Source organism: Pinus tabuliformis, chromosome 5_2 (assembly GCF_031772625.1).
Source record: "Pinus tabuliformis cultivar Carrire ecotype Pingquan chromosome 5_2, CPIR1, whole genome shotgun sequence".
NCBI classification, from domain to species: Eukaryota; Viridiplantae; Streptophyta; class Pinopsida; order Pinales; family Pinaceae; genus Pinus; species Pinus tabuliformis.
Window position 1 is genome coordinate 656,165,981 of NC_142306.1, and position 17,204 is coordinate 656,183,184.

Consider the following 17,204-nt stretch of genomic DNA (forward strand, 5'->3'; position numbering starts at 1 on the left):
ACAACCTCTTGGGTTGTTGTACAACTTCTTGGGTTGTTGAATCAGAGCCGTCTATGACTTTTTTATGTGTTGTCCAATGTGGAGGTGCTGAATTCTTCATCTTAGAAAAAGATAAAGGTTGGAGGGCTGAGGGATGTTAGGTTGGAAACAATATAGCTGGAATATATTGATCCAAGACAAAACCTGACTAAGCACCTAAGTAATACAGTTGCCACACCTCCAATGGTAATGAACCTTCAAAGACTGCATACCCGAATTCTTGGAAAACAAGACGTTGGGGAATATCTTGATCCCAAGAATGAGTTAAACCCGACTAGGCTTTAGTCGCTGAGCCAAAAGCTGTATCTACTCAGACTTTGACTCAGGAACAACCTAGTCATTATTGGATTTGATACTCTAAAGAGTGCCACTGATTGTTTATTATATTTTCCAATTACTATTTTAAAAAAATAATAATATATTATAATGAATTATTATTTAAATACTATTGTTCAAATATAATTAAGCATACATCTTATAATAAAAATTACTATATATTTTAATAAAATATCTTGTGAAATTTAACTTATTTTAGGATAGATTTATATTGGAATACATATATTTATAATATATAATATAAAGTTTGTTTTTTGTAAATTAAATTTTAAAATCAAAATAATTTATTTAATATTGAATTTTATAATTTAAAAAATATATATATAAACTATTTTTAATAAATTAAATATTTATTTCTTCTAGTTTTTATATAACTACGGATATAATTTACTATTGATATATATGGTTTGGAAATATTATTTTTTATAATTTAAAATTGATTTGATATCAATATAGTTGAGGAATTTCATTTTATACCTTAAAATTTTAATATTAATAAATAGATCGAAGCCAACCAATCACAATTAAAAAAAATGTAGTTGTTTTTAGTGCGATTTTTTTGGAGATTCTAGTGACGGAATCCAAAAAAAAAAAATTGAGGTTAAATCTTGATTTGTATTATTTAAAATGGTTTTTTAATTGCATATTTGGATTCAACACCCTGAAAAACCCCTGGGAAGCTTTGATTGTGTAGAAATTACCTATCAACCTTAGGATTTCAATAAATTGCTGTCGGATTTTAAAGAAATTTGACCCGAAAAACCCACCCGAAAAACTTCCAAAAAATCTCACTAAAGACTACACCAAAAAAATTAAAATAATCCAATAAATAAATTATTTTTTCAATTATAAAGTTAACATTACACCGAGGGTTTTAATTTTTTTTTGTTAAATTAAAAGAATTTATATTCAACGCATTTTCTGAATGCGTTATATCCGGCCCTGGCAGGAATAATAAACTCGAATCTCTTATAAAAACCTTTTGCTTATCCCTTTCAAAAACATAAACCATAAAAAAAACCTCTGGACGACCATTGGACAGCACCGGCCGTAGCAAATGGAATGATTGTCATATCGTGGCAGCACCTTCCTCGGACACTCATATTTCATTCTCCTTTACCCGACATTTTAGCACCCAGGATGCCGAATTAGACGACAGAGTTGAACGTATCATGCTCTTTTGATCCCTGAATTTGGAGAAGTCCGCGAACGACCACAGCCGGTAAAGTTGATACGTGCCCCAATTCGGGGCATGGATGCTCAGAAGCACTGTCGTTGGCTGGCTGACATCAGATCTTCAATACAATGCATATGCACGCAATTGGAGTTTATGTGACCGGGCGGTGCTGAAAAGATGAGTCGATCGGTGGGCGGATATAAGTTTATAATAACTGCATGGAAAGATGCTCCGCCAGAAAAATAAGTTCGCAGTTTGGGACTCCACACTGTTATTCACGTGAATAAGCCGAAATATAGCCAGGAGCCGGATGGCTTCCTCGATTGTGGACAAAACAATGATAGGGATGCGCATCGCTTCCTCCCTTATGGACAAAACAATGATAGGGATGCGGACGGAAAGATGAGGAATCCCATCGCTTAGACGAGGTCACATTTCAAGTCGATACGGTGAAAGAGGGCTCCTTGCTTCTCCGAGACATTGGGTATACGTTATATTTTGAGTGTTTGACTGAAAGAGAGACAAAGAAGTACAAAGATCAAAAAAGAACCGGGAAAGGAAAAAAAAATACTTACGCATTTTATTTGTCCATACTTGTTTGAGACCTCGAAGAGAACGCATTTTATTTGTCCATACTATTTTGAGCCCTATTTATGGTTTTTCCTTATTCTACTAAGTATCATGCATAAGCATTCATTAAGCATAGCAAAATGTAGCTATGAGATTTAACTATAGCCTTTTCTCTTCGATCTTAATTTTAGTTTGTCTTTGAAAATTTATGTATTCATTATGGTTTTTCTTTCAAAATTTTGACGATTCTAGTTTGCTTTTCTCTCTCAATTTTATTCTAGTTTGTTTTAGAAATCTATGCATTTATTGTGATATTTTGATATTTTAATGAATGACAAGTTTTTTTTTTTTTTAATATTAAAATACTGTTGGGAAATTTTATTTTTTCCAATAAAATTATTTTTTTCTCAGTCTTTGTTTTATGAGTTTGAACCTAAGATTTAATAAGAATTAAGTCTGGCACAAACTATCTAATTTACATTTTATGAGGTTAATTCTCTTACTCATCTATGATGAATGAGAGAGTTTTAAAACAAAACAAGTTGAAAAATTAAACATATTGAAAATACATGAAATATAGTAAAGCTAGTATAACCATATATAGCTAGTAAACATCGATAGGAATCAAATGAATGAGAGAGTTTTAAAACAAAACAAGTTGAAAAATTAAACATATTGAAAATATATGAAATTTAGTAAAACTAGTATAACCATATATAGCTAGTAAACATCGATAGGAATCAGATGAATGAGAGAGTTTTAAAACAAAACAAGTTGAAAAATTAAACATATTGAAAATACATGAAATTTAGTAAAACTAGTATAACTATATATAGCTAGTAAACATCAATAGGAATCAAATCAGGCATCGAATCATTTACAACATGATACATCTTACATTGCTGAGATTTAAAAAAAAAATTACTTTGATTTACATTATTATTATTATTAATTATAGAACAAAAGAAGAAGACTCATAAGTTGAAAGAGAAGTATACGAAAGAAGAGCCTCCGTAATCGTATGACAAGATGAAGACGAATAAGCCCTTGAAGTGTTCGATATGTGAGGAACCACATCTGGTGAAGAATTGTCCTTCAAGATCAAAAGTGGAAGCAATTGCACAATCCAATGCGAAGAAGAAGAAAGAAGAAACTTTTGTTGGAGTTATGTAGATTTGGGGAGCTGCAGTGGCTACAGAAGCGATCTCATGAAGAGATCCCAAAAGGAACCAGTTCCGATATGTGGAGATGAAGATTGGGAAAAGAATTGTTCTCACTATGGTGGATAGTGGTGCAACTCATAACTTCATGAGTCAAGATATTGCGAGGAAGATTGGGCTGGAATTTATACCAGTTCAGGCACAATTGAAAGCGGTGAATTCTCCACCTAATTCTGTGATTGATGTAGCTGAGAAGGTCAATGTGACACTAGGTGAATGGACAAGGAAGGTCGATTTCACAATGGTGCGGATAGATGACTATGAAGCTGTGCTAGGCATGGAATTTATGAAGCAATTTGAAGTTATGATAGTTCCACACATGAAGAAGTTGTACATTTATGACGAGCATGAGGAAGCACCCATTAGTATACCAACCATAGGGGCTACGACAGCCGAATGTAAGTTGACAGCGATGAATGTGGAGGAGGTCAAGCAAAATGAGGAAGTCTATAAGAGGTTGTCTTATACAGAGGAAAAACTTATGGAGTGATCACAAGTGATTAGAGCATTGTCTGATAGTATCTTGGATCTATGAAGCAGACTAGCGGCAATGAAGAAGGACGAGGATGCTAGACTAGACGATCAGTCGGAGAGTCGGGAAGCATACTTGCAAAGATTAGAGGTGGAAGATCCTAATAGGTGGATTGAGCTGATACGCGAGGAAGAGGGAGAGCCTTTGGCCTCCACTTCCTTCCACTCTTCTTAGACTAACACGGTGATGAGGCTCATTGTTATCTGCTCATGGAAGTGAGTCTCCAACATTTTGAGTAGACATCTGGGGTGAGATGGACATGATTGCCAGCAAGTGTAGAGATGAGTCATGATGATGTAGAGGCATGCGTTCTTATGGAAGCGATGTATGGTTGGATTAGCTACCCAACTAGTCACCAACATGAGGGGTACCAACACATGATTTTCTTGCAGGGTTTGGCATATCTATGGCATGAGGCAGGTCAAAGGTGGGCACATCTCGATACCCATACAAATATTTGTGTGGAATTATAGTCTTGGCGATGGTGGTTGCTGAGATGATGTTGCCAAGGACGAAAACTGTTTAGAGTGGGGAGTATGGCAAGCCCACGAGTTGCCATTTATGATGTACGACGGGTCATGACATGACTTTCCGTTAAAGGCGATGAGTCGGCATGTGCGACGAGTTGGGCGTTCGGTTAAATGTGCCCGCGCGAACGTGCAACGAGTTGTGATGATGGGACGAGTTGGGTGGTCGATTAAACGCGCCCAAGACACGAGTTGCGACGAGCAAACACGGGGGTCGAAAAACCAAACGATGAAATTTGGCTAAGTGAGGAGAAGTCCAACAAGTTTAGTGGAGGGTCAAAAAACTGAGTGGGTTGGTCGAGTCGACGTATGGTTGGGACAAGTCAACTTAACTTGGTGGTCTAACGATCGAATTACATGGACGACCTGGGTAGGCCGAACCACCATTATCCATGGGAGAAACATATATATATGGGGTGAACGCATAGAGGAGAAACCAAGCAAGTCACATCCAAGCATAACCAAGACGAATTGGCAGCGAGGAGGACTAGCACATAAGATTGGGCAAAGGTGTAGGCGCACAGAGGTTCGAAACACCAAAGCCGCAAAACCGCAGGAAAACCGAGCGAAGGTCGAAGGTTGGGTGGACGAGCCGCAGGTGGCAAGTTGAGTGAAGGGTCGCGAGCTCTAACCACAAGGCGAGATGCCGTATCACATGGGTGCACCCCTCCGGAAGTCTGAATGGAGGTAGGAGGAGGTTGTGAATGACGAGCGAGCAGAGTTTTTGAACCGAGCGGGTGGAGTTTGTGAATGACGAGTGGGCGGAGTTGTGAACAACAAGCTGGGTAGAGTTGTGAGTAGACACTTCAGGGCGAGGTGAACGGACGAGCCGAAGGCGAGTTGAATAATGAACGAGTGAAGTGTGGGGGCGCTCTTGCCCACGGGTGGTGTGACACAACACGATAGTGCGCGCGAAGGCAAACATGTGTGCGTAGGTGACAATTTGGGCACCCTGCCCAACGACAAGTCAGGTAAGCGACCCGAAGGCGAGAGCACTCCTACTTGAGCACAAGTCAAGCCGAGGCAAGGCTAAAAGAAGGCCGAGTTGGTGAATTTGGCATTTGTGAAGGTGAATTTTGGGGTTGCCTTACAAAGGATGAATATTGTAAATACTTGTAAAATTTGTATTGTTATATTTATTTGGGCATACTCGAACTAGAGAGTTGCACCTCCCTTTGAAAGAAGTATTAATCTGTTGTGCATACTTTTAATGATGATGATGATATATGTTTCTGCTGTGTAAAAATAATGATGGATGCTTAGTAAAAGTTGAAAAATATTCTAAGTATTGAATGTTAGGCGTAGTCCATACTTGAGAATATTGGTGAAAAGAAATTGGGTAGCAGTGCCAGACCTGCCTATGTGCGGTTGAAAGACCACTGTCAAGATAGGAGCGTGAGAGGTATGGTATGGATAATTTTTAAAGTCCATTAGGTCTTGGATAGATAGTGATTGGGTGCTTTGTTAAGGCACTCCTTAATGTGAAGTCATCGATTCAATTCCCCATCCGGATTAGGGTGATATATTGGACATGATGAAGATATAGTCCTGCCAAACTTAATTATAGAAAACTAAATATAGTTTTTCTTTCTAATTAAATACTTATTATTATTAATATTCATTAAAATTCATATATTTTTATGGGATTTACAATGTAATACATTGATAATGACATGCCTATACATCCTTAGTGTGAGTGTGCTTCAAAATTTAATCACTTCAGACACTTCTTTGTATCCCTAGTCTTGCGAAGAGAAAACCATTCAATATCACAATGATAATTAGCGATAACATTGGTGTAGACAATAAAAACTCTTCAACTCTATTTTAATCCATGCTAAATTCAAATTACTAATGACTTCATTCTATTCGACTCGAAAAATAGAATACACTAAAATAATAAATAAAATGCGAGAGATGAATATTTTCAAATCTTTAAAGCTATTGAAAAGCAAGAAACCTCCAAAACTACTCACCCAAAAAAATGTAAGGCAACAAAACTCCAAAACTTGCACCTATAACCAACTACTAACAAAAAGAAAATCATAAATCAAGAAGCAAACATAACACAAGAAGCAAGATTTCACTCTCTATCATTTATGACTACATTTAGTCTATCATCCCATCGAGATTATCATGATAAAATTTATTACATGTGAGTTAGATAAAAGCTTAAATAGTATATTTACTAAATGGATGATGATTGTAAAATTTTCCACCACATATATATTTTTGTTTTATTATAAATTATTGGTGGTAACTACAATCCTATGTATAAATGTTTATAGAAATCTTTACCAATATAATATTAATGCGGGAAAAATTAGCTCTTTACTTTGTTTATTACTTAGTGATCATTTCAATTTTTCTTATTATTAATAATGATTCTTTACTTCCCATAATTGATGTTGCAAATTCAAACAAAATAAAAAAATCCAAAATCCTATATTGAATTAAATCAAACAAATTATTTTTTAAATATATTTTTTTAATAACAATAACTATTCTTTGTATTAATTCTACATGGTCGTGGTAAAATACACTGGATATTTATAATTCATATACATCTATGGGCTTCAATTTCATTATTTGTAGATAGATAATCCATGCCCAGTTGTCCTTGATCACTACAAAAAGATTCAGATACAATACTCTTATTTATTGTACAAGAGTATACCCGACAAAATTGAGACAAGACGAAAACACAAAAAAACCAGTGATTACATTTGAAGATTAAGCATTTAGATCAACAGGGAAGTTTAAATCAATGCCCGAGTTCTAGACTTTTGAAGGGGTGCTTTGTTCTTCTAGGTGGGTGCTTGACTTGGGCATCTGGAGATGGAGATCCTTGATTATGCTACGCAGCGTTTCGACCTCATCCTCAAGCCTCACAATTTTCTTGTGTTTGGCCTCTATTACATCACAGTTTTCACAGGCCACCATAATTTGATGGTGCAATAAAACATTAAGGTCGAAGAGCTCTGATTTAATCTTTGTGATCTCCTCAGCACGTTAGACACATATCGCAAGAGTTAGGGGGACCAAGATATGTTGTTCTCGACCCATTCTGAGATTACTCACATCATTTTCCACCACCCTGCCTGAACGTGCACATTGGCTACCCTAGGTTCCTGTAATCATCCTCTCAGAACACCATTGTAATGCAGAGAAAGCACATAAGGTGGAGTAGAGGGAATGCAGCTCATGCTGTGGCTTATCATGTATTGAAACCCATAGAGCTCGCTGGGGCGATCTAGAGCACCTAAGCAGGGAGACACAATCAAAAGGAAGGTGACAAACTCACACCTTTGAGACTCTCTTGGGTTCTTCTCACCAAGAGGATGAAACTCAATCCAACCAGAATTGTAGATGGTAAGCAGAATGGGAAATCATAGACAACCCAAATGAAATTTGTAGCAGTTTCCATGTAGATACATCGTGTGATAGAGCAGAGACGAACTAGAACCTCAAGGATCCCAATGTGGCGCCATCATTTCCTAAAAGGTGAGAGAGCTTCAATTACTTGCAGCCAGGAATTGGAGCGGTTGCACTGTTTGATCTAAGTTGAGAGGAGTAAATGCAACATGAAAGATGAGAGGACTCGAGGACTCGCATGGTGAACAACTTCAAATTCCTACAATGATCCTTGAACCAATAATTAGACAAGAAGACTCCCATGCTTAACTGAGGATCCGACCTAGGTAGTGTCATGTGGGAGGGCGAATGAGGGTTGCACACTAGGAGAGAGAGATAATGCTTCATCATGTAGGCGAGTGGTGCGAGGGATGGGATGACCTCACAATGATACTAGCCAACCATACAGGAGGGGTATATTTAGATGCCTTGGGATCCAGGGATATATACCATAAATGCCATGGATGGATGGGGTTAGGAGGGGGATACATAAAGAGACTAAGAATGGGGGTAGTTAGGGCATGGGGAAAAAACTAGGGACCCCATTAACTTCCCATTCTCTTTTATTTAAGTGGAAAGCTATGTTTGTCATCGAGTCAGCCTCTAAGTTGATGTTTCTAATAATATTCCAATTCACAAACTACCAAAGGTGAGGAGGATACTTTGAGCAGGTTGGAGGGCTGGTTTAGATGACTGTCTTTAACAAGGGAGATGTTTCTTAAGTTTCTAATAACAAAAAGAGTCTCCCAAAATTGTAATGTTGTTACCTTCATTTTTCTGGGCTAAGAGGAGCCCTATATACAAGCCATAAACCTTAAACCTCAGCTTGATTATATCATTTTACCTAGACCCAAGCTTATTTATCCGCTATTATTCCTTCTCAATTGTAGAGAATCACTTCCTCGTGCTACCCCTAATTATTTTTTATTATTTTTTAAATATTAACATTTTCATTGAATGTTTATTCTACAAATTTATTTTAATGTTTATTTTAAAATATTTATCCCTAATTATTTTTTATTATTTTCTAAATATTAACATTTTCATTGAATGTTTATTCTACACATTTATTTTAATGTTTCTTTTAAAATATTTATTCTTGAAGTTTAAAGAAATAAAAAAATTCAAAATCAATATGGAATTAAATCAACCATTTTTTTAAATACTGGTAACAACATCATTTAATGTTTATTTTAATCAATTTATTTAGTCTAATTAATGAGGAGGCTAAGGGTTGTTACATGAGCAACTTGCAATCCTTTGTTACCTGTCCAAAATTATTTTACTTGTAGCATTCTACTTCATTACTTCATGATCCAAATTTGTTATAGTTTCAGTTATAATCTTCATGATGCCTTTTAAGATAGTCACTCTTAGAATAAGCTAAATATATAGGAAGGATGTCCATTTTATTAATAATATAATTTAGTGAAAAATATCTTAAATATATCTTACTCGATTATTTAAAATTTGTGATTTTAAAATTTTGATTTATTACGAAATTAAAAAACTAATATGAATAAAATTTTGATTTATTACGAAATTAAAAAACTAATATGAATATAGAAGTATAAAATTTTAATGTATGCTTCGAACCCTCCTACTTTATTGTATAGTTGGGAAAGAGTACACAAGAAAATAGCTTTGCTTCTCTTTTCGCCTCTACAGAAGACCCCTCGTGCAAATACACAATTGAACTATTGAACTAGAGATTGACAGAAAATCCCAGATGCAAATACACAATTCAACAACCCTCATGAAAATACACAATTGAACTATTGAACTAGAGATTGACAGAAAAACCCAGATGCAAATACACAATTGAACTATTGAACTAGAGATTGACAGAAAAACCCAGATGCAAATACACAATTGAACTGTTCAACAAGAACTAGAGATTGACAGAAAAACCCAGATGCAAATACACAATTGAACTGTTCAACTAGAGATTAACTTCGCTTAAATTTAAGGTACACTCTCAAACCCCAAGATTGCTTTGAAAAGGTTTAAACAAAGTCTCTTAAATATAATTACACAATTTAAAAAGAAAACTTATCATCTATTATTTTCACAATTTGATCATGCTAGGTGCCCATAAGGTCTGCTCTTTTAACTAAAGAACTTTCCGTCATTACTTCCCTGCCACAGAACAGCTAAAATATAGTTTTCGAAGTAGGCGGGATGTACATTTCTGTCTAGAAGCTCCTCTGTGACTTGTACGATTGAAGCTTCAGAAGCCGCGCTATTGCAAAGATCATGGTTGGATGGAAACCCTATACAAAACCCAAAACTAAGCATTTTTCTTCTTATCAAAATCTTGCCCTTCAGATACTAAATTTCTCAAGAATATCGAACTCCTCACCTCTGAATTTTTTCAAACAGAATTACTAATACACAACCAGCATCTGCGACCGTCAAAACGATGGATTAATTGGGTTATACAATTCATTCTCCGCATCTTCATTCTTAGATGGGCTGTGGTAATTAACGCACATAATTAAGACCCCGTCTGGTCTCCAGAGCTCAACAGCGAGGCAGCGTGTACTTCTGTCCTTCCATCAATCCCTTATGCTTCGGTTCGCAACGTGTGGGCAAACGCTCACAGATGTGAGCCAACGACTGAAGATTGCATTTAACAATGGTATCCACGAAGAGGCACGTATCACTGGGGCTATTCCCCTCCGGCACGTCCACCACGTACGACTCAATCACCAGGGTCTCGTTCTTCCTGTCCACGTTGCGGGCCTCATGAACTGTGGTGAAGGACTGATAGTTTTTCAGGCGGTGCTCTCCTCCAACGACTCTGAAGCTCAGAACCTGGTGATCGTCGTCCAGAATCTCGAGCCGTTCAGTGCTGCTCTTCGCTGGAAGTCCGGAGACCACGCGAAGCTCTCTTGTACTCCCCACGGTGCCATCACCCTGCATGGAGCAGCTACGGATGAAATGCTTGTACGTCTGTGGTTTGTCGAAGCGCCGCACCACGGACCAGACGTCCTCAACTGTTGCTCGAATCCACCGCACGACCACGGAAGAGAAGTGGCCGTCGCTAACGGAATGTTTGTGATATCGTTCCACCACGTTCCTCAGGTACTCATATTCCTTCTCCATCACCAGGCATTGCAGCATCTCGGACACCAGATTGGCCGGCCGTGTGTACCGTATCGAGCCCGTTTCATCAGTAATATTTGAGATATCTGAAAATGGCCACAGCTGGTGGGAAGGAGACATTCTCGAATTCGAGGCTTCGATGCTCAAAACTAGTGTTTTCCACTCGCAGATATGAGATCAGTTCAATGCAAATACAGGCAATCGGACTTTCTGGGTACCAGGCAACGCTGAATGCCTATATATATGTCGATTGTGGGCGGTTAGAAATTTTAATGATTTCACGGTAGTGATAGCTATTCAAAATAGAAGAAGTTCGCAAATCGAGCGCCACTATGTTGTTCTTCACGTGAATAAGTGGGGAAAAAGTGAGAAACGGACGGCTACCTCCCTTGTGGACAAATCAAGGAGAGTCATGCGCATGGAGGGATTGTGAATCCCATCGGGTGTCACATTCCATGTGGAATCCCCACCGACAATCAGCGACCAACGAGCCTTGGTCGTCCAGGTGGGCTTCATAGGAGATTAAGTGTATTAGGTGTGTAGTTCGAGTGTTTGAGCCAATAAAGTAAAACATGTAATTCATAGAATTTGAGGCATATAATTCATATGGATCTGTGATGAAGTATATTACCGTTTATGAATTTCATGGTCAAGGAGATATAGATTTGTTTCAGTTGGCCGAAAGGATGAAGTATGTTACCGTTTATGAATTTCAATGTCAAAGAGGGATACATTGGTTTCAGTTGGCCGAAAGGTTTGAAATTATCGAATCGTTTATATATATATATATATAATTAAAAAATTTATTTATTGTTTATGTGATTCATATCAAGTATATGAGAGATTTTTTGGTCTAAATCACAAGATCTATCATTTGTAGTGTGGTTCATTGTGAGGATAAGTTGAAGAGCCAGATCCAGCGTTGCATGTTAAATAGCTTGAGCAGAGCCTCCAAAGGCTAACTAGGCCAACGGCTAAATTGGACTAGAAACCTTATATAAATAATCTAAATTAATAAGGGACTTTACCTCTAAATAAATATATAAATAATTTAATTTAATTGGTTGTTAATTTAATAAATATATAAATAATTTAATTTAATTGGTTGTTAATTTAATAAATATATAAATAATTTTATTTTATTGGTTAATAGTTAGTTAAAGGGGGATTAACTAATAAATACAAAGAAAATAAATATTAAAAATAAAAATAAAAAGTATCATTAACGATTTATAGAGTTATCATATAAATATTGAAATAAAACGTATGATAAACAATTATGAGAGCTTAAAAAAAAAAGAAAAATAAAATAAAAAAAAAGGAGATAAAAAATAAATAAATAAATAAATAACAATAAAATAATACTGAAAACAAAATAAATCAATCAACAAATAAATAAAATAAATAAATAAATAAAAATACTAACTCATATATATATAAATATTAATTTATAAAAAGATGAGACAAGAAATGAGGGGAGGGGAGGAGGGAGCGTGAGACGGAAGAAAGTGACTAGGAAGAGAGAGCTGGGACCCAACATCTACTAATCTTCCAGCCATCCTCTCTATTGAGATTGCACGGCCTCTTTTCAATCTCGAGAGCTTCCCTGAATTTTTGATGATGGAACTGTGAAACTCTAGCAATGACACTAGCCTCCTCAATACAAACATGATGATTGGTTTTTTCCGCATGCTCAGCTAAAGCTGAAGACTTTGATCTCCTATGCTTAAGGTCAGCTGCGTGTTCACTAATCCTTTGACTGATGGAGCGACCCGTCTCACCAATATAGGGGGTCCCACAGGAACAAGGGATAATATATACCCCTTTCATATCTTTAAGGTCGATAGGATCCTTTGTTGATCTGAGGGACATCCGAATGGTGTTAAGGGGCCTAAGGGTTACAGGGACACTATGCATTTTGAGAATCCTTGCAATCTTATCAGTAGTCCCCTGAACAAATGGAAGATGGACACCTGGAATCCGCTCCCTTGGCTCCCTTTTAGCAAGAGAATTCTTGGCAGCTTTTAGGAAAGCCTTTTGTCCCATGTATCTACTATAACCATTCTCGACAAAGGCATCAAGGAGATGGGATTTTTCTTTCTCAAAACTCTTATTATCCAAGATCCTTAGGGCCCTGATAATTGTTAATCATACGTTTTATTCCAATATTTATATGATAACTCTACAAATAGTTAATGATACTTTTTATTTTTATTTTTAATATTTATTTTCTTTGTATTTATTAGTTAATCCTCCTTTAACTAACTATTAAATTATTAACCAATAAAATAAAATTATTTATATATTTATTAAATTAACAACCAATTAAATTAAATTATTTATATATTTATTTAGAGTCAAAGTCCCTTATTAATTTAGATTATTTATATAAGGTACCTAGTCCAATTTAGCCATTGGCCTAGTTAGCGGTTGGAGGCTCTACTCAAGCTATTTAAAATGCAAAGCTGGATGTGGCTCTTCAACTTGTCTTGACGATGAACCACACTAGTTGGTTTGAAACGCGTCGACAAATGATAGATCTTGTGATTTACGCCAAAAAATCTCTCGTAAACTCATTTATCTTATTTATTCTATAGTAATGAGAATGAATTGAAATTAATTATTTAATTTCTCAGGTAAATTATATATTTTATTTTTAAATCATGAAATGTATTATCAACAATATTAAAAAAACATATTTTATTTGATCTATTATTAGATAGCAGGAGTAATGAAATGAAATGTAATGTCAACAATATTATAATGATAATAATTTTAACTTTAAAATATAATTAAAAAAATATATTTCCCCTTATATATTAAAAATATATATATTTTTAAATATAAATTTATAATAAAATAAGTTAAATTTCTTTTCAACTCTATAATATATAAAATAATTTTTTTTATTAAAAAATATTATTATAATTCTTTTATTAAAACAGATCTTAATTTGTATTACATGATGTATGTTTTATTAACTTCTACTAATTATTATTAACTAGCTATTGCACTAGATGTTGCAATGGAAACACTCGCATATAACATTAATTAATGCTTCTTTGAAAAAATTTTAAAGGCAAAAAAAATATAGAAAAAAGGAAAGGACCATATTACAGTGACATCTTGCCGCCTCTGAGTAGGGCCAAGCTCTAATCCTCGAACTCTACAGGAATCTTAAATCTTGCTGCCTCCGAGTAGGACCAAGCTCTAATCCTCGAACTCTACTGGAATCTTGGAATCTTACATCTTGTTGCATTTGAGTAGGACCAAGCTCTAATCCTCTAACTCTACAGAAAAAGTTCAGTGAGCACAGAGTTTCTCCCATGGCATTTTCATGGGGACTAATTTGTACAAACAAAGTCTTTACATATAACATTAATTAATGCTTCTTTGACAATTTTTGAAAGGCAGAAAAATATAAAATTGCTGCCTCCAAGTAGGACCAAGCTCTAATCCTCGAACTGTACTGGAATCTTACATCTTGCTACCTCCTCAAACTCTGTTGAAATCTTACATCTTGTTGCCTCTGAGTAGGACCAAGCTCTAATCCTCGAACTCTATTGGAATCTTACATCTTGCTGCATCCGAGTAGGACCAAGCTTTAATCCTTGAACTCTACTAGAAAATTTTAGTGAACATAGAGTTTCTTCCATGTCATTTTCATGGGGACTAATTTGTACAAAAAGATTCTTTGAGTATATGACCTGGCCTAGTCCTCGAACTCTACTGGAATCTTACATCTTGCTGCCTCCGAGTAGGACCAAGCTCTAATCCTCGAACTCTACAGGAATCTTACATCTTGCTGCGTCCGAGTAGGACCAAGCTCTAATCCTCGAACTCTACTGGAAAAGTGTTGTAAAAGTTTAGTGAGCACAGAGTTTCTCCCATGTCATTTTCATGGGGATGAATTTGTACAAACAAAGTCTTTTTGAGTATATGACCTGGCCTTGATATTTGTGTGCCAGAAGGAAATTCAGCAATGGTGGCATACTTTCTTTCCCATGGAATAGTCGTAGTCGGAGGATAAATGTCAATTCAAAAATTGAACTCCACTACCAATAAAAGATGTTAGAAAATTATATATTACGGAGCAATGGAACACATCAAATATTGCAAAGATATAAACACAGAAAGTGCATAAAACAAGAGAGACATAGATATACATGGTTCACCCAATTTGGGCTACATCCATGAAGAAATAGCCAGTCCTTCTTTTATTATATTATCCAGCAAACTGAAGAGATACAACCTACAGCAGATCCGTTGTAACACCCTCTTCGCTCTCAATATCCTCTCTCTTCCTTACTCAGAAGACAGATATACATAGATGCAATACAATTCCCTCATATATAGTGAGGGGTTGCCTTCTAGGGCAAAAAACCCTAAATTAAACATAACTTCTACTGTTAAATCATCCTCCTAATGAATGGCCCAGACTGACTAGAAATTACTATACTTTTACAAGGTAATTTTACATCTATTTTTAGCTTAGGGAGCGCTACCCCTCAACCCCCGCCAGGGGACCGCTGGCCCCCGGACCCCCCAGCCGAGGGGGACAAACCCCCCCCGCACCCCTCCACGTGGTGGGGTGTACAGTCTTCCTGGGGTATACATCCGCCTGAAGCCTTTGAATATAGAAGATAATCAGGCTCCACACCCAACAATCTCCCACTTAGAGACTGATTACAGCAACTCCACCGCTGCTTCATTTGCTAGACACTGACTCCACTTTGGACCTGGTTGTTTCTCATCTTCTTCATCATAATTGAAGACCAATTGAAACTGAGAAGATTCTCAGTTTCTACCTGGTTACAACTTTTGTTAACATATCTGCAGGATTCTGACTAGTGTGTATCTTTTCCAGCTTCAATTGTCCATCTTCCAATGCTGACCATATGAAATGGTACTTAAGTTGTATATGTTTAGTCTTGGAATGAAATGTAGAGTTCTTTGCAAGATGTATGGCACTCTGGCTATCACTGTATAACCTGCCCAACTCCTGCTTCTTACCCAATTCATCCAAAAACCTTTGTAACCAAATCATTTCTTTACTATCCTCTGTAGCAGCAACATACTCTGCTTCTGTTATTAAAAGTACAACAACACTTTGGATTTTTGAAACCCAATTGACAGTTGTTCCACCTACAATAAATACATATCCTGTAGTGCTCCTCCTATTATCTCTGTCACCTGCCATATCTGCATCAACATATCCTTGTAGAGCAATGTTTGAGCCACCAAAGCATAATGCTTGATTTGTGTTACGTCTCAAATACCTGAGAATCCACTTCACTTCCATCCAATGTTCTTTTCCTGGATTGTTCATGTACTTGCTTACAACTCCCACTGCATGTGCAATATCAGGCCTTGTGCGGACCATTGCATACATTAAGCTTCCAACTGCTGATGCATATGGAATTTAGACATGTGAGCCATTTCTTCCTGAGTCTTGGGACATGCCTCCTTACTTAATTTGAAATGGCTAGCCAAAGGTATACCAACTGGTTTTGCATTCTGCATATTAAACCTTTTCAACACCTTTTCTATATACTCACTTTGAGACAATGTTAATTTGCGATTCTTCCTGTCTCTAGTTATTCTCATACCAAGGATTTGTTTTGTGGTACCCAAATCCTTCATTGCAAATGAGTTTGCCAATTTTATTTTGAGCACATTTATCTCCTGCAACAAGCATGTCATATACATACAATAACAATATAATATAGATGCCATCATTTTGCCTTTTGAGATAAACACAATGATCAGAGTGACACCTAATATAACCTTGTTCAGACATAAACCTGTCAAATTTTAGATACCACTGCCTTGGAGCTTGTTTTAAACCATACAATCTCTTCTTCAACCTGCACACTAGTTTCTCCTTCCCTTTTACCTCATATCCTTGTGGCTGTTGCATATATATCTCTTCCTCCAAATCCCCATGGAGAAAGGTTGTCTTTACATCTAACTACTCAAGATGAAAATCTTCAACTGCTACTAAACTTAAAATAGTTCTGATTGAAGTCATTTTAACAACAGGAGAAAATATTTCATCAAATCAATACCTTTCTTCTGTGCAAACACATTCACTACAAGTCTAGCTTTGTACCTCTGTTTTCCTCCATCTTCTTCCTCCAGCTTGTAAACCCATTTATTCTGCAATGCTATTTTACCTACAGGCAACCTGACTAAGTCCCAAGTCTGGTTATGTGCTAAGGAGTTCATCTCTTCTTTCATGGCTTGCTCCCACTTCTTCTTGGTTTCTAACTGCACTTCTT

At 36.3% G+C, this 17,204-nt stretch overlaps 1 pseudogene; it reads right to left on the bottom strand.

Annotated features, from left to right (window-relative positions):
- Positions 1–10,338: 10,338 nt before the first annotated feature.
- Positions 10,339–11,115, bottom strand: LOC149160770 (abscisic acid receptor PYL12 pseudogene; annotated as a pseudogene).
- Positions 11,116–17,204: the final 6,089 nt, after the last annotated feature.